Source organism: Pteropus vampyrus, unplaced genomic scaffold (genome assembly GCF_000151845.1).
Source record: "Pteropus vampyrus isolate Shadow unplaced genomic scaffold, Pvam_2.0 Scaffold3, whole genome shotgun sequence".
NCBI classification, from domain to species: domain Eukaryota; kingdom Metazoa; phylum Chordata; class Mammalia; order Chiroptera; family Pteropodidae; genus Pteropus; species Pteropus vampyrus.
In genome coordinates, this window is record NW_011888784.1 from 4,395,642 (window position 1) to 4,418,773 (window position 23,132).

Below are 23,132 nucleotides of genomic sequence, written 5' to 3' on the forward strand. Positions count from 1 at the left end.
CCAGTGCTAAGTGGTATCAGCCCAACCCAAATGTGCTTATGCTGCATTTCCCAATATCTACCACTTTGGCGTTGTCTGTCACACCTGTGTACAGTGGCAATATTATTGACCTTGTATTGACTTTTTATTAAACTTAGTTTCTTGCTAAGCAATAATGAAATCATGAGTTTTTTCTTTAATGCACATTTAAATGGATACATGGCTTTAAGTTTTTTACAAGTTCATAGATATGCAAATGAAAATCAGCCTATACTCCATCAGAAGTATGAATGCCATACTTCAAGGCAAGGCAGGGATGGGGAATGGGGTGGGGGAGAGTGTTTATGAATGGAGAACCAGCCCTTAATTTTTGTTCTCAGTGGCAAGTGTGTTATGTGACTTTGGCCAGGTCACCTGGTTTCTCTTGCCTCAATGTCCCCAGCCAGCTCCCTAGCCACCTCACGAGAATACCAGGATAAAAGCACAAAAGAAGATGATAATGGACAACCAACCCTCCAAAGCATTCAGGGTGCTCAGTATCTATTCACCCACTGTGAGTTGAAGACTTTCTCGCCAGCTGGCTAAATGCTAGAGCCAGAGAGCTCGAGGTTTGGAATGATGGAGGTCATAAGCAGGTGGCTGGGGAACTAGGAACTTGGCACTCTAGTGCTTTTCTGGTTCTAAAATCTATTACAGATACATTAAGTAAAGTTGGCTCTAATGAGGTAACTACAATCACTAAAACCCTGTGGGGATAAACCAAGAGCTGGGCTGCCAGGGGTTTAAAATCAGGTCCCCAAGTGCATCCACAAGGAGCCCCGCCAACCTCCTTCTTGTTCTTACTGCCCTGTTTTCAGTCTGCGGACTTCCAAAACCATCCCCTCCTCACCCTTACCCGCCATCCACCTGGGTCTCATGGGAAATGGAAACAAGGTAGCTAAAGAAGCAGAGGTCTTTGGCTCGACCAGGCTCCCCCATGGCTAGTTTCTCTCTAATAGGAATGAGGCTACAGTCAGCCACATCCGTTTTACCCACAGGAAGAAAACACTCTCAGCACTCACCAGCCACCTTTTCCTCACACCCTTTCTGGATATAACTGGAAGCCCACATCCTTAAAAGACCTAGAACAAGGTCTGGCACAGGGTGGGGATCATTTCCGCCTTATTAAAAAATCAATTTCATCAGGAAGGAACAAACTGCCAAACCACAGGTCCAACTAACCAAATCAGGCAGATCTAGAGCTGCGGCCTTAGGTGCAGGCAAATGCTGAAGATGACATCACAGGGATTCTTCCTCACCTATGCCTCACAGGTCTGGCACTGGGAACCTCCGGAAGAGGCGATCAGGGACCTGCACGCTAAACTCACCCAATCCCTGAGGTCACCAAGGAGAAAACGTCCGGATGTGGAATGACTTGCCCAAGATCACTCAGGTTATTAGTGGCAGATCTACGACCAGTGACCTTTCCAGAACACCACAAGCGGACCCCAGCATAACCTGTCAGTGCCTGTGTGTAACGGTTCAGAGGCGAAATTGGAGCAAAATGAGCTATGCCACCTTGGCCCCCGAGAGCACCCAGGGCACTGAAGACACGCTCTCAAAAACACTTTGATTGAGAACACCATCCTGTTTGGTGACACACCAAGACATGGATTCTCCAGTCCACTTTTCTTGGTCTCATGGTTTAAAATCATAAGTATCTTAGCAAATGCCCCACGAATATGGCAAAAGCCTGTGGGTTCTCAGCTAGTGATGAGATCATGGCATTACTACCCCAGGGGAAGGCCCTATAAGGGAACAGCATAGGGAATGCCAGCTCCACCCAGTCCAAATGGAACCACACACATTCTTTCTGAATAACTTCAGGGGTTCAATTGTCACAACTACAGTTAGGCATTTCCATGTCTCTGCCTCTCTCTCTCTCCCTCACAGAAGTCCGTTCTATTCAGGGAGGCATACAGAGAACGCCTAGCACTGTGCCTGGCACATAATAGACACTCAATAAACATCGGATTCCTGAGTCACTTACTTATAAGCTGAAATGTGTTCTGGGTATTGGAGGAAAGAACCTGCAGTGTGTGCTGCTGCTTCTCTCATGTTAATCCGAAAAGCAATGGGCTAAAGCCTCTCAGAACTTCTGCATCACAGACTGTATCTATGCAGCCAGCTCAGCTAACCTTACATCTAATCTTCAAAAGTTCCTTCTGTGCTAAGTAAGTCAGGACAGAAGTTGACTGGATTGTCACAGAATATTAGCTTGACAAAGTAAGGCTCTTTTAGCAAAAGCAAGCAGGATAGTGAAAGGCCTGAAAAACCTCTCACAACAGCTGAGGGGCAATGGGTAGAAATGGCCGGGCAGTAGCTGAGTCTTATAAGGCTTTTCCGGCTGCAAAAGCCTTCTAGTAAGAGAAAGTGCTGCCTCATAAGCAGTATACTTACAGCCACGGGAAGCATCTGAGCAAGTGCTGATATAGTCAGGATTCTCATAGAGGGTAGGGGATCAACTAGGTGACCTCTAAGATGTCTCCCCAGTTTGAAATTCTAGGAACTCAAGACTCGGGGCTTGGGAGAGATGGTGTGATACACAGTCTGGGCCATGAGTAGCAGTTGGAATTTGCATAGGGCACCCTTAGTGGGAACCTAGACAGAAGCCTCATCTGTAAGGACCTGGCCTGAGTAAATGGCAGGGGAGGACATTCTGGCCTTCCTGGACAGGCTTGTCTGCAGGCTTCTGTGAAGAAATGAAGCCCTAGGGCAGAAACAGCCCTTCACACAGTTCTGCACATGCCTCCACCAGTGTGCAGTTGTCTCAAAGGCCTTTTTAAAAGGTTTCGACTGTGGTGGCCTCTGTTTCCTCCTCCTCATTCACTCAGGCTGCCCAGGTCCTGTAGCATCTCTACAAGGTAGAGACCCAAGTCATCAAAGGGTGAAGAGTCCCAGAATCCTCCTGTTACTCCTGAGAGCCTAGAGCCCACAGGCTGGGGGACTATGGCTCCCAGAGGCTTTCTATGCGAATTCCTCCTCTTGGGGTCATCTGGACCACATGTATAGTGAGTAGACAGCCAAAGCCATAACAGGTCTGAGGCTCTGAGTTTCTAGGGAACATTTTCCCCCACACCAAATCCGGTCCAAGACTGACAAGCTCTCCTTCCCCTCCCTCCACACCAGTGGGCTGATGTCTAGCCCATCCCTTCTCCGAGCATGCAAACCTTGGCAGGGGCCCATTTCAGGCAGGGCTCTCCACTCGACTCCCAGTCTCACCTCTGGCCCTGGAGATGTTATCAAGACTCAACCCCCTTTGGTTCTAAGCCAAGTAACCACCACTTAACACTCCCACCCCCATCTCCAAGGCTCGCCTAGCATAAGTGCAAGCTTCCTGTCCACACTCACTTTTGAGCCCCCTGGTTTTTCCTTACATCCTCTGAGCTCAGCTCTTCTTTGAAAAGATGCTAGCTATATTTTATACAGCATTCCTAGGTACTTCATAGTTGGAAGGATTTCAAGATTTTTACTCCACTGTGGCACTAAAAATATTCTAAAACTTGTATTAGGATACCCTCTTTGGACTTGTTCACGGGAACCTTTCCTGGCTGACCTTCTACCCCAGACAACTAACTCTAGCTACATCCCTGCAGATCCACAGACATTGGGTGAACACCTACTATGTGCCAGGCATATCTTAGGCCCAGGATTCAAAACTGAAAAGACTGGAGCTCTGCATAAAACACATCAGCTCCAATAAAGAAAAAAAAAAAAAAAAAGCACATCAGTTCTATAAAAATGCAGTACGGAAGGAAGAGAAATATCTGCAACTCTCCTATTGGATTTGCACTCTACCTTTTGCTCAGGTTGTTACAGCTTTTTAGTGGCTTCATATGTCTACATCTTGTCTCCCAACTAGACTGCCTGCTCCTCTGAAGCAGGGTCCACATGTTCCCTTCCCTTTACTCAGGCCCCGAGGGCCTGGGACAGCGCTGTACTCACCATGGATGTTAAAAATGAAAATGCCTCTCCCCTAACTCACTCTAATGCTTCCAGCTGAAGCTTGCGCTTGGCTGTTGCTAGATTCTGCCAGCTGGGCCTCCAGCATGACACAGCATCCTCGCCTGGCTTCCCTGATGACAGCAGCAGGCATGACAAAGGATTTTCTGACAATAGGAGGAAGAGGTCTCCTTTTATTGTCTACAGCAGCCACCACCACGGTCTGCTCAGCGGCATCCTATCCCCACTCCCAGGACTGTGGCTCCTTCCCAAACTGCTTCCTCAGGTTTCTATCCTGCATGTCCATCCTATTGTCTGTAAGACAGTGCCTATCCTACCAGGTTGGATTATCCTACCAGCAATTCAAATTCAACACATCTAACATTGAACTCCACACAATCTTCCTTCTTACCTCAACCCCAGCAGACCTGACCTGCTCCAGCAACCAGAAGTTCGCACCTGGGTGAAGGCTGCCCCCACCAAGTTAGTGAGGCCAAACACCTGGGAGTCCCTGGGACTCCTCCCTTATCCCCCAAAGCTAAGCAATCGCTGCAGACTTTACTCCCCAAATATTTTTAATATATGACTTTCCTCCATCCCCATACACATGGCCCTGATTCCAGGCCTCACTCCTGTTACCTGGACACCCTATGGAGCCTGTCATCTCCTCATCAGCCCAGAGGCCACTCCACTCACAGTCATGCTCCCTTCTGATCCGGGCAGCATGCCTGGACTCTGCCTAAAGCCCCCTCTCCCAGGCTCTACCTGCAGGCTAAAAGCCAAGGTCCTCGGCCAGGCTTACAAAGCTGCTCAGATCTGAGCCTTGTCCATCTCTGCCATTGTACCTGACCTCACTGCTTACATCTCTTCCTGTACCCAGGCAGCCTCAGGCCCCCACACCTTTGTACACACTATTCCTTCACCCAATACCCTTTTCCTAGCTCCTCTCTTGGCTAATTCTTTTTCATTCATTCAGACTCAGCTCCTGCACTGTCTCCCTTAGGAAGCCCTCCCTGATCTTGACTAGCTACAGATGTCCCTTGTCTAAGCTACTGTAAGTGCCTCAGAACTTTCTCTACCACTGCACTTATCACACCTTAATGAAGTTAACTATTTAAGTGTCTCTTTCTCAAGACAGTGGGCTCCTTGAAGGCACAGGGGCTGTGCCTATTCACTGTTATAGCCCCAGGGCCTGGCACAGACCAGGCATAGAAAGAGAGCCCGATCACTATTAAGAAGCTCCTTCTGACTAAGGATGATCCACCAAACCTCCTTAGCCAGCTCCACCCCCAGGCCAAGCATGCACGACTTCCCCTTTACTAGCTGAAAACCTCCTCCAGGTCCACCATGACCCCAGACCTACTACTCCCAAATTCACCTCTTTCATGAAATCACCCCAAACTGGCCCCAATCCATGTAGCACTGCTATAACTGCCTCCCATTCTTTATCCATCCCACTCCCTGGGTAAGTTAGCATTTGAGTCTGGCTCTGTGGCTGGATATGAGCCAACAGTGGACATAAAGAAGCTCTGAAAATTTGAGGCCCTCCACTCACAAAACTGTAATGATGATGTGACAGACTGGGCCAGCTCAGCCCTGGGCAGTGCATTAGTAGTCAGAACCTTGCTCTACTACTTACTTGTAACCTGGGCGTGTCACTAACCACAGAGGCTCAGTTTCTTCATCTGCAAAATGGGAATAATAACAGCCTCACAGGTCTATTGTAAAAAGCAGATGAAATCAGTTGTGTGAAACTCTTTGCAAAAGGTAAAGCAAACTCCAACGTAGGGTATTATAACAGTCTCTAGTGCCAACGAACCCCCTACCCAGTTCCATGATCCCCACCCTTGATAGTTTTTGTCCTCACTTGAGTCAGGTGAGAATCAAATGAAATCTGTGGGTCCTCTTCATAGAAAAACACACATGCATAATAGCTTTGCAAACATTTTCAGGTCCCTGAGGACCCTGCCATCAGAAGCGAAAGACACAGACCAAACTTATGAGTGCTGGAGACCCCAAGGCCTACCACTTCTCCCAGATTCCTGGATGTCAAAGATGATAGGACAGGAAAGGCCAGTCTCAAAGGAAAAAAAATCTCAAAACTACAAGACAAGTTCCAGAGACTCTCCTGGAGCCAGAGGAGAGGAAAGGAGAGAAGATATAGAGTTCTTACTCACTTTGTTTCAGAAAGCATCATGGTATAGAGAAAGAAGATTAGATGAAGCATCAAAATCCAGGTTTTCTTGTCCCACTCTGCCAAGGACTCCTGGAGACTTTGCACAAGTCATTTCACGCCCCCCCTCCCCCGCCCCGAGCTTTGAGGTCCTCACATGGAGATCAGCTCATCAACGAGGGCTTCCCAACTTTCGGTGCCTAGGATCTGAGGATGGGTCTGTTCTCACCCCATTCTGAACCACAGCTCTGGCTTAGGTCTAATTCAGAGATAAGAGGCAGATGTCGATAGTCAGCATGGCGATAATTCAGGGAGGAAGCCACCATCACAGCATTGTTCTAAATTAAACTGTGTGCGGGATGAGGCAGGAGGGCAGTCGAGCAAAGCCTGAATGTGAGCAGCTGAGCCCAGGTGACCAGTGAGTCAGCAGTGAGGCCCAGAGGAAGAGGATCCCCCCAAAAGAACATCAAAAGGGGCTGCCACATTATTGGGTAAGCTATGCAGAAATGCCATCATGTTTGGAGAATTCCCAAAAACTGCGATTTGCCCGTCTGTTTGTGCCTCCTGTTCTCTATCTGGGCCCAGGATTTTCTCTCCAACCTAACCACCACCTCCTGCTTCCACCTTCATCATCTGAACTACAAACAAAAAAACATTAGAAACAAGGGCAGACAGTGTCAGGGACCCCTGAAGTGAGTGTGGGAATGAATAAATAAAAAGCAGACCCATGTTGAAACATCTATGCAGATCTGCAAGACAGAAACTAAACCCACATAGGGCCTAAATGAGACCTTGACCACAGCCAGAGCCTGTCACTGAAGACATCCTATCACAACCCACCACAGCCCAGCAGAGCTGTGACAGGACCATGGAGAACAACTGGTCAGCTCCACATTGCTCAGCAGAGTAACCCGTTGGGTGGCTTCAGGGTTATTTCCCACTAGATGCCTAACTTCTACAGAAGAACATACAGTACCTCTGGGCCCACCTGGGAGGTTCCAAACAGCCTGAAGTCCAGGGTAACAAGGGACATTAGGCTCTTCTTCCTCTGTTACTTCCCTATGCATTTGCTCTAGGATAGGAACTGGCATTTTGAGTCCCTTGCAACCATCATATGTGAAATTGATGACATCCTAGAGTGAGTGCTCTAAAATATTTATGATTCGTTCCCTCCTACAGGGTCTGCATCATTGGTTTTATTGCACTGTTACTTAGCTGTCTCTGCTATACTATCTTTATGTGCCCCGAACACAGTACTGTATTCAGCACCTAAGGTAGGTGCTCAATAAACATTTCCTGGACTTAAAATCTTACATTTATCTGCACAGCTAGAATATGTTGTTGGCAAGCAGGAACTATATGTTAAATTTTCTCTGTCTATACTTCAAGTTATACAAACAGGTAGGTATGCATATTTGGGACTAATCAACTAATGGTTGATTAGTGGGCCAAATCTAATAACCCTCCGGGCTGTATCTGAGAACCTTCAATGTACATGAACTTTGGAAAACACATGCAGGCACTCAGGAGCTCTTTGCTCTTTGGGGGGCTTCCCCATCCCTGGAAGTGGAACGGGGCAGGGACTATAACCTGGGATAGTTTCTTAGGGGTCTATACTCTAAATCCATTGGCTTTGAAACCAATAACTAAAGAATGACTCCATGAACACACCCATATGAACATAGGTATGCGTTACGTAAACATGTATACTATGTGTATTTATTACATGCCGGTATGATTCTGAAATATACTAGATGCATCAAAGCTGATAACCATTCACCAACAGCAAATTTTCAGATGAGTGATAATAACAGGAACGCAGACTTCTGTTCTTTAGTGGTACTGATACTAAGACCGGTAGTAACTGAAAAGTGCTTTGACAAAGAATAATTATCAGTATAATTTACCCCCTTTCTGGGGTTCAGTATTTCCAGGGGGTGCCAAAACTGACTGGAGGGGGAGTGGGGAGTGGCCAATATTCCAATTAAAAGCCACAGGCTGAGAAATCAGGGGGGGGGGGTGGTGGTGGAAGGAGCCCTTCTCCCACTGATAGACCTTAAACAGGACCTTCTTAATAAATGCGATGATGGGGGTGAGGGGGAGGAACCGCCCTGTAAAGTCATACAAACATTTTATTATTCTAGCAATCTGTTAATCACTGATGACACTGTACCCCAGAATGCGTTATAAAATTACTGCCTCCAAGTGTACATTATCCAAGACAGACACCTGACACAGCAGATGAGGTGATCTGTGTGTAAATCAAGTCCTGTTTCAAATACTCAAAGGGAGTTTCCTCAGGCAACGTGAGTGCATCCCGTGAAGGACTGGATATTCTCTAAAGTCTGTACGGTGCATTCTGTTCCGATATAACTGAGTTTTCTTGAATAGCAGGCAATTTCCTAGAGCGGTCCGAGCATACTCGGAACTGGGATTCCTGGGGTTTTCGGCCCAGCCCCGGCGCTGGGCAGGAGGACCCGGGGTCGAACAGCCTGCGGCCCCTCCCCGCCCTCTGGGCGGCTCCTTCCTCTCTCCTCCAGCTTGGGCGGTGGCGGCGCTCGTGCTGTGTCACTTTCGCCGGCCAGAGCCTCCAGCCGCTGCGGAGCCCGCAGCTCCAGTGGCTTCTTCCCTTAATGCGCGGGCCCCTAGCCCCGCAGATAATCCCCGGCCGCGAAGCTCGAGCGCCAAGCGGGCGGAACCCGTAAAAGTGTGCGGCCAGCCGGGCACCCGGCAACCGCGCGGGCAGCAGCACTGGCCTGAGCTGGGGCCGGGACCACCGGCCAGTGTTTGGCCCGCACTGCTTCCAGGACGAATTGGAAGGGGGACACAGAGCGCGCTGATTTCTTCCAGAGTCTGTGAAAGCAGCGGCGGGCGCGGGCATGCGCACCCACAGAGCGCCTCGGTGCAAGGGTCAATCCGAGCGTTTCGGGAAAGGGGGGCGACACGCGCGCGCCCGCGGCTCCTCGGGGCCCAACAGACCAGCCCCCAGCTCCGCGGGGTAGGCAGCCAGTCCGCGGGGTCTGGGAGCGTCGAGGACACAGAGGGAGGGACGGCGGATTTTCCGACGCACTGCCAGCGGGAACACCCTCGCGAACCCCGCGTATACGCAACCCCAGGGTCTTCCCGAACCCAAAAGCCGCATGACCCCCTCTCCAAGTAACCCGGGCGCGCACGCGCGCGGACACACAGGACTACGAGCCCAACTCGGACCACCAGGGGGCTGACCGACCCGATCTCCAAGGATCGGGGCCCACGCGCATCCCCACCACGCTGCGGTCTGCGGTCCCCGCCCCACACACACGTCGGAGCGGTGTGTACACACACAAACAGCCGGGCAAAGGAAGCGACGCCTCTCTCCCGGGAGTGGGGACGCACACGGCGCCGCCAGCCATCCCTCCCCTTTACACGCCGCTCCCCTTCCCTGCTCACGGCTGCCCCCCAACCCCAACCCTGCAAACTCCACAAAACCAAATAGCCAAAGACGCCCAGATGAGGGTCTTGGACGCCCACTCATCTTTTAACGTCAAAGGCGAGTCATAAGCAACTGACGCGAGGTCCCCAGGACACCTTCCAAACGCACCCAGGCTCCGGCACGCAGCCCTCCGGGACCCCAGACCTCCGCCGCTGACCGAGCCACCGCCCCCTGTCCACCCTTCCCTACGACCGCCGTCCAGGACAGTCACCTGCTCGTCGTCCTGAAGAACCAGAGCCGGAGCCCACCCCGCGGCCGTTCTGGTCACTCGCCACAGCGAGCCTGGCTTTTTAACCCCCACTCCGCCGGGCAGATCTATTACCCAGGCCCAATTACACCGCGGCGACAGGAATAATAATTTAAAAGCCAACAGAATCACCACCTTGGGGAAGGTCCAAAGCTGCGACCACAATGGATCCACCGATTCGTTTTCCTACTCCGCTCCCATCCCCCGCGCCCTCCGCGGCCCGCGGGCTCATCGGGGACAGAGGGAGGGTGCAGCCTGTCTAGACGACAGACAACCCCGCACCCGCGGGGACGGGCGCGCACACACTCACACACGGCCGCTGCCACAGACACAATCAGTCACCAGAGAAGGGAGGGGCGGCGTGGAGACACTCTCTCGGGGACTCTCCTGCAGCAGCCAGGGCAGCCGTCTCCGGCCAGGAGCGGCCACCGGGAGCCACGCTCCCTACCTCGGCGGAGCGCGGTCAGAACAGCTGCAAGTTTGGCTGCTACTAAACCAACTGCTTGATGCAGCAAATGCGGGCTTCAAAACAAAAGGGAGAGGAATCACGCTCGCTCTCTTCCTCCCCCCGGGGTCGAAACCCGGCACATGACAGCGGCTCCATAGCGCGGCAAAAACGCCAGCCGGGCTCCAGCCGGGCTCCAGCCGTGCGTCCCGCAGAACCCCCCTCCCCACCAGAGCTCCGGGGCTCCGGCTCCCCACGGGGCGGGGCACCGGGCAGGGAAGGGGCAAACCTCAGGAGGGGCGAGATCGTGGAGTGCGGTCCTCGACAGAGGGGGACAGTGGATGAGAGCGGACGCCGGGTTGCCCCGGGAGCAGGGAGGGGGAAGGGGCTAATTGTTTGGGGCTGTTTTCCCGGATTTATCTATAAGAACGCGCACGTCACGCAGCCCTCCTCCCGGGTGCCCGAATCGATCCGCAAGCTGAGGTGACTAAAAGAGGGGGGCAAACGGGGGGATGCTCACCTCGGGGTTCCTCTGGCCGCCGCTCCAAGCCCGAGTCGGGGGTGGGGGGAGGGGGCAGGGAAGGGGAAGGGAGAGGGAGGAGGCTCTGGAGAGCCGACTCCGGCCGCGAGTTCCGCGCGTCCCGGCTGCGGTGGGGCTCCGGCGTCCCAGCGCACAAACCGAGCCGAGAGGGGAGGGAGGGAGGGAGGGAAGGGAATGAGGGAGGGAGGGGCGGGTAGGGGGGAGGGAGTAGAGGAAGGAAAAAAAAATATCCCTGCTCTGACACAGGGAAAGAGAATGTAGGAGAGTGACGTCCAGGCCCCGCCCTCCCCTCCGGCCACGTGCAAAGACTTGAAAGGAAAGAGGACCGCGGGAGGCCTGCTGGGTAATGTAGTTCGCCTTTCTTTCCGGGGACGGCGGGCCCTGGAGAGCGAGGCGCCGCGGGGACGCGGGGGATGCCTCCTGAGCAGCCGAGACATCCCAGCCTAGCGACGCCGAAACCTGCGCCCAACGTCCCCTCCCCCGCGACGCTGGCGCGGCCCTGGGTGCGAACCTCTGCATTGGGAAAACTGAGGGTTTAGGCGAGGTCCAGGCTCGCCGGGAAACGTTTGATTTTAGGGGCAGGAATGCTTTAAGGATGAGGACTTCCGTGCTTTAAGTGCAAGGTCTGTCCTAATGGCAGATAAAAGGGAGCTTTGTGTATGCACTGGCCGGCCCAAGTGGCGTTATTAATGCCGCATTATATGCTACCATCTGTTATTGAGATGCATATGTTATAATTAACATTTGAACATCTCTGTGGCAGGACGGGATGTTGTAATTAGATATGCACTTTGCAACCAATTAATTTTCCATTGGCTATGCTGTGGGCTGGGACAGGGGACGTGGGGCTGAGAGAATTCAATGCAGTGGAAAATTCAGTAATCACTTAACCAAATCACCAGTATTTTCTGAGTACCTGCTAGGTGCCAGTCACTGAGCTTGGCACTGAGAGGTCTTCAGGAGAAATGTAGACCTCTCCAAGCAAGGGAATTATAAACTTATCAAAGGAACTGTGTGACACAGTATGACTGCCATGTAAATCCATTTATTCAAAGAACATTTGGTGAGCACTTTCTACAGATGGGACATGTCTGGGAATGCCAAGACAAGTAAGACCCTCAGTTCCTGCCCTCAAGCTCAAAGTCTCATGTAAGGACCACAGTCAAAGTACAGGGGATAAGTCAACACTTAACATAGGGATAAGCCTAAAGTGCTAGGGAACCCTCAGGTGGAGCAGCTAACCAGGATGGAGGGTGCATGGGGGTAGAAGGTCAGGGAAGGCTTCCCAGAGGAGGTTTTTAACAAAGGCAAAGGAAGCAGTAGGCATCTGACTAACGCTAGAGTACAAAGGCTCCAGATGAAAGAAAACAGCGAATTCTGAAAGTCCCCGCAATGTGGCAAGGCAGAAGGAGCAGATTGATGAGGGTGTGGGAAGGAGGGTGAGTCTAGAGGGCAGAAAGGGTCTGGGACAGCTTCTTACTAAAGGTGGGGCATGAAGTGGACCTTGAAGGATGAGTGGGATTTCATTTTGTGTGGAGAGCTTGTGTTCTAATTTTGAGGGGCAGTATGAGCCAGGTCATGGAAAGAAAGCAAAGCAGCCTCCAGTTCTACTCTACAGTTCATTTGATTCTTGTACCAAAGGGCATGTGGCCTTGTCATGCCTTCTCTTCTAGAAGGAGGCAGCAGGCCCACAATCATGCACTGGTGAGAGGCAGAGTGGGGATCGAAGCCAGTTGTCTGGGTGCCAGGCCCCATCCCCCCTACTCCCCAAAGGAACATGTTTAAGCACACCTGACTCTTCTCACTGGTTTGTCCTCTTAGAGTCTATGCTTCATTGGCTCAGCAGTGTGTTATTTTTATGCTTTAACATCTGGATGGTTTCCTGGGTTTACAAAATATGAAATAACAATACTGGAGTCTGTCCACTCAGCAGATTCTGATTTACCTACCTTTTGTTGTCAGTGTGGTTTGCACATTGTGTGAGAGGCATGCCACCTACAAGGAAATAAGAATGGAATTGTCTGAGTCTCGGTTTTGCTTTTGCTTTAAATCACACTCCCAGAGGTGAGGAGAGAGTGAACTACCTGCACAAAGCAGAACATCTATAGAGAGGACAAGCCTCTGTTTGGGATGTGCCTGGGGTGAGCTGGCCAGTGGGGACAGTGCAGACTAAGAGTCAGCCTGATTCCTGGGTTTGCATCCCAGCTGTGACATTCCTGGATCTGTGACCTTGGGAAGCTTACCTAACCTCCACAATGGTGACCTTGGGCAACTTAGTCAACTACCTTTTTTGGCTTTATGAGGACCAAGAGTGATAATGTATTTAAACTGTCTCTGTCACACAGCAAGTGCTCAGTGATGGTTGATTCCTTTCCTTGTCCCAGGGTCTTTCTGGGCCACAAGAATGGTCCCTGAATTTTCCTTTCTGCAGAGTCAGGCCCACAGAGTTGGTTCTGCAGAGAGGATTCCTGGAGGTGACTCATCTTCGTCTGTGACAGAGGTTAGGTTTGTCTTCAAGGAAGCTTTGCCCAGTTCTCATCCTCAGCCTGCTGGTTCAGCTCTGAACCTTCACCAGCTGGCTGACAGTAGTTATGCTCTTCCCCTCCCCACCAGCTTCCCAAGGTCCCCCACAGAGTATCCTCACCCAAGGCAGTGTCCTGGGCTCCCGCATTGCTTCTTCCTGCCTATTAAAACTTACCTTCTGCTCTCCAGATCCTCAGAGCCTGGCTCTCTGCTTTCCCTCCAGTCTAACGCCTTCACTAAGGTGTGATAATATAGGCTTTTCATTCTCTCCCCAACTCTTGTTGGTATTCTTATCAAGAACTCTCTGAAATGGACCCTCACGATCAGGATTCTTGGCTGGAATGGAGGTCTTTGAGGGGAAGGATCTGTGGGTTGGTACCTCAGACCCAAGTTTCTCAGTGTGGGAGGCCTGAGGCTTACTTGGTCCCTCATTTAGTGTCCTTCCTTTTCTGATCTGTAGTTGATATTATGCCCCACCAGCAGGCTTAGGTCGGGGGAGCTGCTGGGTGCAGAGTAAATGAGCTGACACTGGAATTGGTTTAATTGTGTCAGATTTGAATTGCCAAGAGTTACTTTGTCTGATTTGTCACCACATAGCCAAGAAGTTAAAAGCCAGAATGTTTCTCTCTGTTTTAAGCAGCTGCTTTTCCTAATCCATAATTTTCTAAGATACTAGCAAAAAGAAGTATTTCTTATTTCTTCTCATTCCTTCTCCTTCCTACCAGCCTTCCCTCCATCAATCAACCCAATTATTGCAGGCTTGGTGGGAGCCCACCAGAGTACTGGGGAAGAAGTTACTTGCTTTCAAGAGCTGAGTGGACCAGGCTGGCACCCATGAGATACCAGAAAAACTGAAGTGCTACACTGTACGAGGGTGATTTTAAGCGAACAAAGGGTTCCTAGAAGGCTGGAATGGTCACAGAAGGCTGCTGGGAGGAAAGTGGAAGTGGATCCTTTATAATATCCCATTGGGAGGAGGTCAGCAGCGGTCTAAACCCCTGTTTTGTAGCATTGGCCTGGGAGGCATTGCAGAAGTAGTGTCTTTAGGTGGACACTAGAGAGCGGATTCTTCAGGCATCGGTTTGGTGGCCACTGACCCTGCAGAAGGAAGGAAGTTAACGGTCTAGTGTCTATGCTCTGTTACTGTGGTGTTGGCCTGGAGAGATAAAGCCTTGATAGAACGAGGTTAAATTTCACTCAGGCGTCATCTCAGCTTCCACTATACAACCCCAAAGTCCAACTTCTGAAAGGCAGATGGAAAGTGATCCTCTAGGGTTAAAGTTGGTGGTGGAGGAAGGGACATCAATAGAGAACAACAAGCTTGAGAAAAGGAAAAACAAAAGCTAAGTAAGAATAAACCAACAATATTTTATTGAGAGCATGCTATGCACAGGCATTCCAATGAGTCATGGGAACTAAGACTGGGTTCCAGGTCCCACCTGACCCCATCCGGCTGTGTGGCATTTCCTCTCTTTGGGCCTCAGTTTTCATACCTGTAAAATGGGAAGGTCAGACTCTACAATCTATAAAATTATTTCCCAACCTGAAGTTTTCCCCTCAAGAAGTTTACAATCCAGCTGGCAAAAGAAGCTGTAAAGTAGCTGAAAGCATGAATTTTAAGCTGTTTAATCCTAGCAGAGCAGGAAGATGGAAAGTGATCCTTTGGTAATGTTCATTAAACAAAGCCCTAAAGTCCATGATGGAACAGAAGACAAACAGATCTTGTCTTGCAAGATTCAAAGACAGCAAGTGAAGCCCATGAGTAGGCAGGCATTCCTCAAGTCCTTCAGAGTTCAAGGTCAGACCTCACAGCTCAGTGGCATGAGCACCTCATCTACAGATGGCCTTGTCCATAATGAGGACCTAGGCAAAGATACACACCCACATCTCTGCAAGAGACAAGTTTCATTGTCAAGGTATGCTCTAGAGAAACTGTGCCACCCTCACCCTGGGAGAGGCAGCCAGGCTTATTAGATCAGGAGTGGACACCTGATCTAAGGGACTCCAGGCCATTGGCTATAGGCTTGGACTCAAGTGGCCCTGGCTATGAACTCAGCCAATCGGATTCCCTCTTGCAAGAGTCTGCAGGAAAAAGCTAAGAGACCTCTGCTCATTGGTAACTATTCCTTAGTCAGATGGGGAGAGAAGGGGCTTGTGGCCTTGGTGGGCCAGTTGCTAGATGAGTAAGCAGAGGAGCAGGGTGGAAGAAGGAAAGAAAGAGAGAAAGAGAGGGAGAGAGAGAGAGAGAGAGAAAGGAGTCTAGAGTAGTCTCAGTGCCTAACTTCCTAATTCTCAGTCACAAGTGCTCTTAGATTCCTGATATCTCTGTATTCTTACAGTAATTCCCTTTAATCTGTGCTAGCTTGAGTGGTTTCTGATTTTTGTAATCCAAAGGCTCGCATCTAGAACAGCCTGACAGAGAGGAAGTGCAGAGAAAGGAGTTGGGGCCATTCTGATCTCAGCCCCTCCTGAAGATGCCCTCCCCTTTTCTATCCTAGATGTCTCTCTCTTCAATTAACTTGTAACTCCTATCTCTTCAATCTGATTCTGAAATGGCTGCAAAATAATTTGGTCATGAACCTTCCACAGCTTCTAAATCTTCTTTGCAAAGAATAGCTAATATGTTAATTGAGCAATTACTATTTACCAGGCAACAAGTGAAACACTTTCTGTGCTTTGTCTCATTTCGTGGACATGGTGACTTTTACAGTAGAAAGAACTGAGACTAGGAGGGGTGATGTAACTTACTCAGGGGCACACAACCAGCAAGTAGGTGGTGATACACACAGGGCTGTGGCCTCAGAGCCAGTGAACTCAGTCATGTTCCCTTATCCCCAAACAACAGGATCCACCTTCTCTAAATCCCCAGTCAGTACCCTCCTACAGCTGTAGGAAATATCTGTCTTCCCCACTGCTGCATTTATAATGAGGTATTTTTTTCTAATTGAGACTTCGGAGATGTGTGCGCATTTGTATGTATATATCAGATGCCCCAAATCATTCTATGCCGTAGAAAAATGATCTTTGTTTGTATAACTCATCAGTCGAAAAAAAGTTTTGATCTACATCTATAGTATATGTTTGTCATTTATCTATCTATTAATTATATTTAGCAAAGTAGACATTTTAAATGATGGTCTAAAGATGAAATAAGCATTTTTTAATAATTTAAAAATTTTATGATTTGATGATTCAAAAGTCTTTTTGCTCCTCAGTAAGTTTATTTTTTGCCTATATTTAACATAAAAGTGACTATCAATAAATATCACAATATTTTCTCTGGCACCCCTGTGGCTGGTTTTAGGACACATGCACCTGGGGCCTATGTATCTTACTCTAGATTTTGATTGTCGTAGTTTCCACCGTGTTAATAATAAAATGATTGCAGGAAATAATGATGATGCAGTTAGCTAAATCCGATTGAAGTTTCATTCTTTTTTGGACTCATTTATTACCCTAGTAGTTTTTATACTTTGTATTTTAAACAAGTGATTTATTACGTATAATTATAATAGTCGAGATAGCATCGCTTATGCATTTTCACATTCAGGTTTAGTCAATAAAATCAAAAATACATTTTTTTGTGCTGTTAAAAAGTCTTTATAGACATGATTTGAAAAATCACTTAAATGACCTCTTCTTTTTACCTGTGTTTATTAAATACATATAATGCATTGCTCTAAGTTGGATATTATGAATGACAAGAACACACAGAAATGTGCATTAATCTAGGCTTATGGGACCTCATGGTTTAGGTCAGAAGAAGAGACAGACATATTTTAAACAAATAGCAATATCAGGTTAAATTCGAAACATGCCAGATGTACAACACAGAGTGATGGTCCAGGGAAAGGGGAGTCTTGGGAGCAGGAGTGGCAGGGAAAGTGTTACAGGAAAAGCGGGGCCTGAGCAAGCCTTTGAGGCTTGAGTGTGAGTTGCATAGGAAGGGGATAGCAAAGGGGTTTTCCCCGTGCAGACAGCAGGATTCCATAAATGGGAATTAGCAAGTGGGAGGGTGGGGCGAGCAAAGGGAAGGAGGAGGCAGTAAGTCCAGAGAGTTAGCAGTGTGGAGCTGGTTAGAGCCTCGACTCAGGAGGCACGCAGACCAGCATTTGAATCTTGGAGCCTCCTTTTATAACCAGGAGACAGCCTTGGGTAACTTACGGGCTCTGAGCTTCAGTGTCCACAATCAAATGGGAAAATAATAGTGCCTGCCTTGGTAAGTCGTTATGAGGGTTAAATGAGATGATGTGTGTGAAGCACTCAGCACATTGTAAGGGCTCAGTGAAGGTTAGCTTTTATTTTTTGGTTATTATTGTTGTTGTTTTAGTGGTTGCACCAGGTTAGGCTGTATGGGACGTCAAATGAAAAGCCGACCAGTTTATATTTTCTGGCCTAGTGGGGTATGGTTAGATTTTTGTTTCTGAGAGGTAATTCAGACATAGTGGAAACTGCTCCAGAAGGCAAGTCCACTCCTGCCTGAGCCGAGATCCCAGTAGGCCCCATGGGCACTGTCGGCATGGCCTCTGGGGGTTCAGCAACACCTGGGGAATAAGAAGCAGTCCTCTGGTGCCCTAGGAGCTGACACACTGTCCCTCTCTCACCTACATGCAGACACAAATACACACACTCCACCTCTTTGTCTATTTTGACAATATTGATTAATAAATTTCTTTATACGTCACTCTTCCTAAGAAAGAACTTGAGACAGCTTTTGAAATTCTACAATATACCTAGTATCTGAAAATAGAAGTTGACACAAAAGACACTTTGCGATGATTATCCCTTTTACAAAAGGAGTAACCATAGTTTCTTTAAATAGCAGCTCCTCTGGTGCATTCATCTTCAGATCTGATTGACAATATTTTGCTTTGCTAGCAACTTTTCTGGAATGTGCCGATGGTATGAGTGTGGTTCATACCACTTTGATCAAAGTACTTGAGAAGCTCTTAAATTTATTTTGTGCCCTCTTAAACCAAAAGAGGGGCTCTGCTGTATTTTTTTGATGAATTTAAGTAAAATCTGAGCTATGCAGAGTTAAGCAATTAAATTGACTCTGGTTTAGAGACCACTGAGTTGCCTATCAGTCGGGGAAGCCTGCTTGGAGGAGGTGGCAGAGGAGGTTTTCAGGAAAACAAGGAAAAATGCCATTTGGCTGGTGTGAATGGGAGACCATTCCAGGGGAAGGGAGCAGTGTGGAGTGAGTTTGGAGCTGCCCTTCTCACTGCAGGGCAGCAGCAAAGGTGGCCGGCCAGCTTGGAACCACAGATGGGCCGCAGAAGAGAGGGGAGTAGGCTGGTAACAGTTCACTTGTCTCTCATCTTAGAAAACAAATTTGGTCTGACACAGAGATGAAATGTGCAACAATCCTTTTCTGCTATACATACTTTATTTCAGGCCTTATCAAGCCTACCCGTTCAGCGGGCATGTTGCCATGACAACATTATAGTTACTGGAGGGCATCTGTAATTGGTAGAAAATTGCATTAATTTACTTAGGTTTTTTTTTTTTTTTTCTGGGAGGAGTTTTAGTTCTAGGCTACTTAAAGTACTCAGATGTAATCTTTTTTGCCTGAGCAGACTAATAATCACCTTGTAATGTAATTACTAAGCCAACACCAGTGAACTCTTCTGCAGCTCTCAATCGAGTTGTAATTTTCGAATACCAGCTTCGTGGGCAGAGCCTACCTCTGGAAGCTGTAGTTATCCAGACACAGGTATTAACCTGTGCTGTGCTTTATGAAGCCACTCAGCCATGGAGTTAGCCCCAGGGATACTGTGACATGCAAGCAGTATTTCTAAGCAGTCCACCTGTCAGCTATGGCACTCATTTCCACCAAAGTACACCCCAGGTTGTCCTCACGATCACTTCTCTATTTCCTATAACCTCTTTCCACCCAGTATGTTCCCGTCTCCTAGGTAGAGAAAACCTCTCTTTATGAAATTATAGGTGTTTTTTTTTCAAATTTAAGAAAAATTGTGGCAAAATTCACATAACACATTTCGTCATCTTATTTGTGTTTAAGTGTACAATTCGGTGGCACTAAGTACATTCGTCACCACCATCCAGTCACAGAACTCTTCATTTTGTAAAACTGAAACTCTGTACCCATTAAACAAGAACTCTCCATTTTCTCCTCTCCCCAGCCCCTGGCAACCACAATTCTACTTTTTATCTCATGAATTTAACTATTCTAGGTGCCTCATGTAAGTGAAATTATATAGTATTTGTCCCGTATGTGACTGGCTTATTTCACTTAACAGTGTCCTCAAGGATCATCTACGTTATATCATGTTGTCAGAATTTTCTTCTTCTTTAAGGCTGAATAGTATTCCATTGTACATACGTACTACATTTTGCTTATCCATTCATCCATCCATAGACACTTGGATTCCTTCCACCTTTTGGCTGTTGTGAATAATGCTGCTATGAACATGGGTACACAAATATCTCTTTGAGTTTCAGTTTTTAATTCTGTTGGTTATACACCCAGAAGCGGAATTGCTGGATCATATAATATTCTATTTTAGTTTTTTGAGGAACCACCATACTGTTTTCCATAGTGTCTGCACCATTTACTTTCCTACCAACAGTGTACAAGGGTTACAATTCTTCACATCTTTGCCAACATGTTGTTTACTGTTGTTTTTTTTTTTTTTAACGATGTCCACCCTAATGGATGTGAGGTAGTCATAATGATTTTTTTAAGGAGAGGGCATATCTAAACTACCACGAATAACACTCCTAATGGCAATTAGAATGGCTGGCATTAATTGAGCAGGTAGCAGGTGGTAGGCACTTGTATTAGGATTCTCCAGAGAAACAGAAGCAATAGGATAAATAGAGAGATGGATGGTAGGATGGATGGATTGATGGATCAATGGACTGATGGATGGATAGATATATTATAGAAATTGGCTCACACAATTAGAGAGGCTGAGAAGTCCTAGGATCTGTCATCTACAAGCTGGAGAACTAGGAAATTCAGTGGTATAACTCTGTCCTAGTCTGAAGGCTTTACAACCAGGGACACAGATGTCCGAGGGCAGGACAAAATGAATGTCCCCGCTCTGGTAGAAAGAATTTGCCCTTCCTCTGCCTTTTTGTTCCAGGCAAGCCCTCAGCAGATCGAATGATACCCTCCCACATTGCTGAGGCCTCTTCTTTTCTCAGGCTACCCATTCAAATGCTAATCTTTTCCAGAGACACCCTCATAGACACACCCAGAAATAAGGTCTTACCACATCAAATTAACCATCACAGCAATCTATGTGAGTTATCTTGTTTGATTATCATACTAACTCTGTCATTCCCATTTTATAGGTGAAGAAACTGAGACCTAGAGATTTTTATAATTGGTGATTTGCCCAAGGTTATATAACCTAGTAATCATTATATACCACAAAAGGAGGCTACAGGATTCCTCAATACACAGCAAGACCTGCTTAAGAATGGACAGACAGGACAACTTCTAGTAATGCATTCTTGTGTTTCTAAAATTTAGTGCCTTTCCTGGTGATGACAACAGATAACAGTGAAGACAATAATGATAATGATGTTTAAAAAGGAATTGACTATAACCAAATGTTCAGCTATAATCTCATGTAAAAAAATAACTCCTCAATATTTGAACATTTTACATCCATAGGGAACTAAATCTGATGGTGATTATTCATATAATGGAATTACTGCTTTATAGAAGGATTCACTGAATTATCCTCTTCTGTGATGAGCTTTCCCCATTCATTTAAAATAGGAATTAATTTATAACAAAGTGATGTATATATAGCTCCCCCAACACATCTATTGCACAGCACGAAGCCAAATCAAGTTACTAAAATGATTTTGATTACTGGATAATGATAGTGAGGAATATTTGCTCACTTCAGCATCTGAGGATTCCAACTACAAAAGGTTATGTACACTCAACTATCAAACCCACTATCCTTAATCTCGGTAAAATTATGGAGGACCAGAGACATGCCAAAAGATAGTGGAACGGATATTAAACGAATGATTTCCAAGCACCCACCAGAAGAAGGAATCACTTGAAGACTCTTCGACAACACAAAAATAACAAGCCCAGCCAGACTGAAATTTTTTCTTGTATTGCTAGTGCTAATAGAGAATGAGAATAGGAGAAAGCCATGGATTTGTTATGCATTTGGCACTCTCTCCTGACCTCATGAAAAAGAAGAAATGTCAATGGGAAGGAACACATGACTAGATGAGCAGTTACTTCTGGCTTTCTGGTTAAGATGTGAGCTGTGTGTTGGTAGGTTTCTGTTCAGGTAGTCAGCAGTTAGTAGGTACCTTCCCACCATACCAATTAGGAATTGTACTCAGCTGCAAGGCCCAAATTTCAGTGGCTCGAAAAACAGCAGGGATTTTTCTCTCCACATTAAAAATGAGAGCTGGTGCCGCCACTTTGGAAGACAGTTTGGCAGTTTCTTACAGAGCTAAATGTACTCTTTATCATGTGATCCAGCAGTCCCATTCTTCAGTTTTACCCAAAGGAATTGAAAACTTATGTCCACACAAAAAAACCGCACATTGATATTTATAGAAGCCTTATTCATAATTGCCAAAACTTAGAAGCCATCAAGATGTCCTTCAGTAGGTGAATAGGTAAATAAACTATGGTACATCTACACAATGGGTATTATTCAATATGTAAAAGAAATGAGCTATTAAGTCGTGAAAAGACATGGCAGAACCTTAAGTACCTACTGCTAAATGAAAGAACTCAATTCTGAAAAGTATATGATTCCAACTATACGACATTTTGGAACAGGCAAAAGTATAGCAAACAATACAAAGATCAGTGGTTGCTAAGGGTTCCAGGGCAGGGAAGGAGGAATTAGTAGGTGGAAGAAGAGAAGTATGGGTATTTGGTAGACAATCACCATGCTCTGCCGCATCCACTGATAATTAGTCATCGAACACTGCTGTTCTGGTGTAGCCTTTAAATCAAATGGCACCTGGTCACCGAACCACGTTTTCCTTCTGTTATTGTCAGGATAGCCTGTGACTTCATCATGCATGTCCTCACTCTTACTACCTCAAATGTTCTTCCTTAGCCACTGTTCATTTTTTCTCTACCTTCCACCTTTTAATACTCATCCTTTAGGATTCAACTCATAAGCTGCATCCTCCAAGTAGCCATTAACAGCAGGTTAAATGCCCTTCTAGGTTCTCACATCTCCTGTGCTTACCTCTACTATAGGACCACTACCAAACTGTGACATACATTTTTTATTATTTTTTCATCTCCTTCAACCACTAAACTATAAACTAAGCATAGGATACGTGCTACGTCTCATTTGCCTTGTGATCTCTAACATCTATCAAAGTAGCTAGTACGCAGGACAGAATGAAATTTACGAACTAAATTATAGCACTTATTCTTGTATTGGCCATAATATTGACAATAAAGCAATTAACCTTTCTTGAATATTTAATATGTGCCAAACTTATTATGTACATGATTTCTTTTCATCTTCACAAGATCTCTATGAGATTTATTTCCATTTTATAAATGAGGAAACCAATGCTTGGAGAGGTTATATTAATTTGTGAGGTTTCTAAGATGTGGAGCCTAAGTTCAAGTTCAGGACTATCTGACACCAGAGGGGAGCGCATAACCTCCTTTCTGTACCACCTCTGTGTAGTCTCACTCCTGCCTGCAGTAGCAGGTCTCATGAAGCAATGCATGTGTTAATAGAACCAGGAAATTTACTGACCTTGGTGCTGCACCATTTCCTTACATGG

The 23,132-nt window shown here is 47.1% G+C and overlaps 1 protein-coding gene across 6 annotated transcripts in view; it reads right to left on the bottom strand.

Annotated features, from left to right (window-relative positions):
- CTIF (cap binding complex dependent translation initiation factor) overlaps nt 1–11,100 on the bottom strand; it is a 260,002-nt gene extending 248,902 nt beyond the window's left edge. Inside the window, exon 1 of one of the 6 annotated variants that reach the window (XM_011360859.2) lies at nt 10,818–11,092. The gene's annotated coding sequence lies outside the window, so the exon portion shown is untranslated. Of the gene's footprint in view, nt 1–10,817 lie in introns of all 6 variants that reach the window. The other 5 variants (XM_011360850.2, XM_011360883.2, XM_011360875.2 and 2 more) reach the window with 5 other exon arrangements.
- Between the last annotated feature and the right edge of the window lie 12,032 nt (nt 11,101–23,132).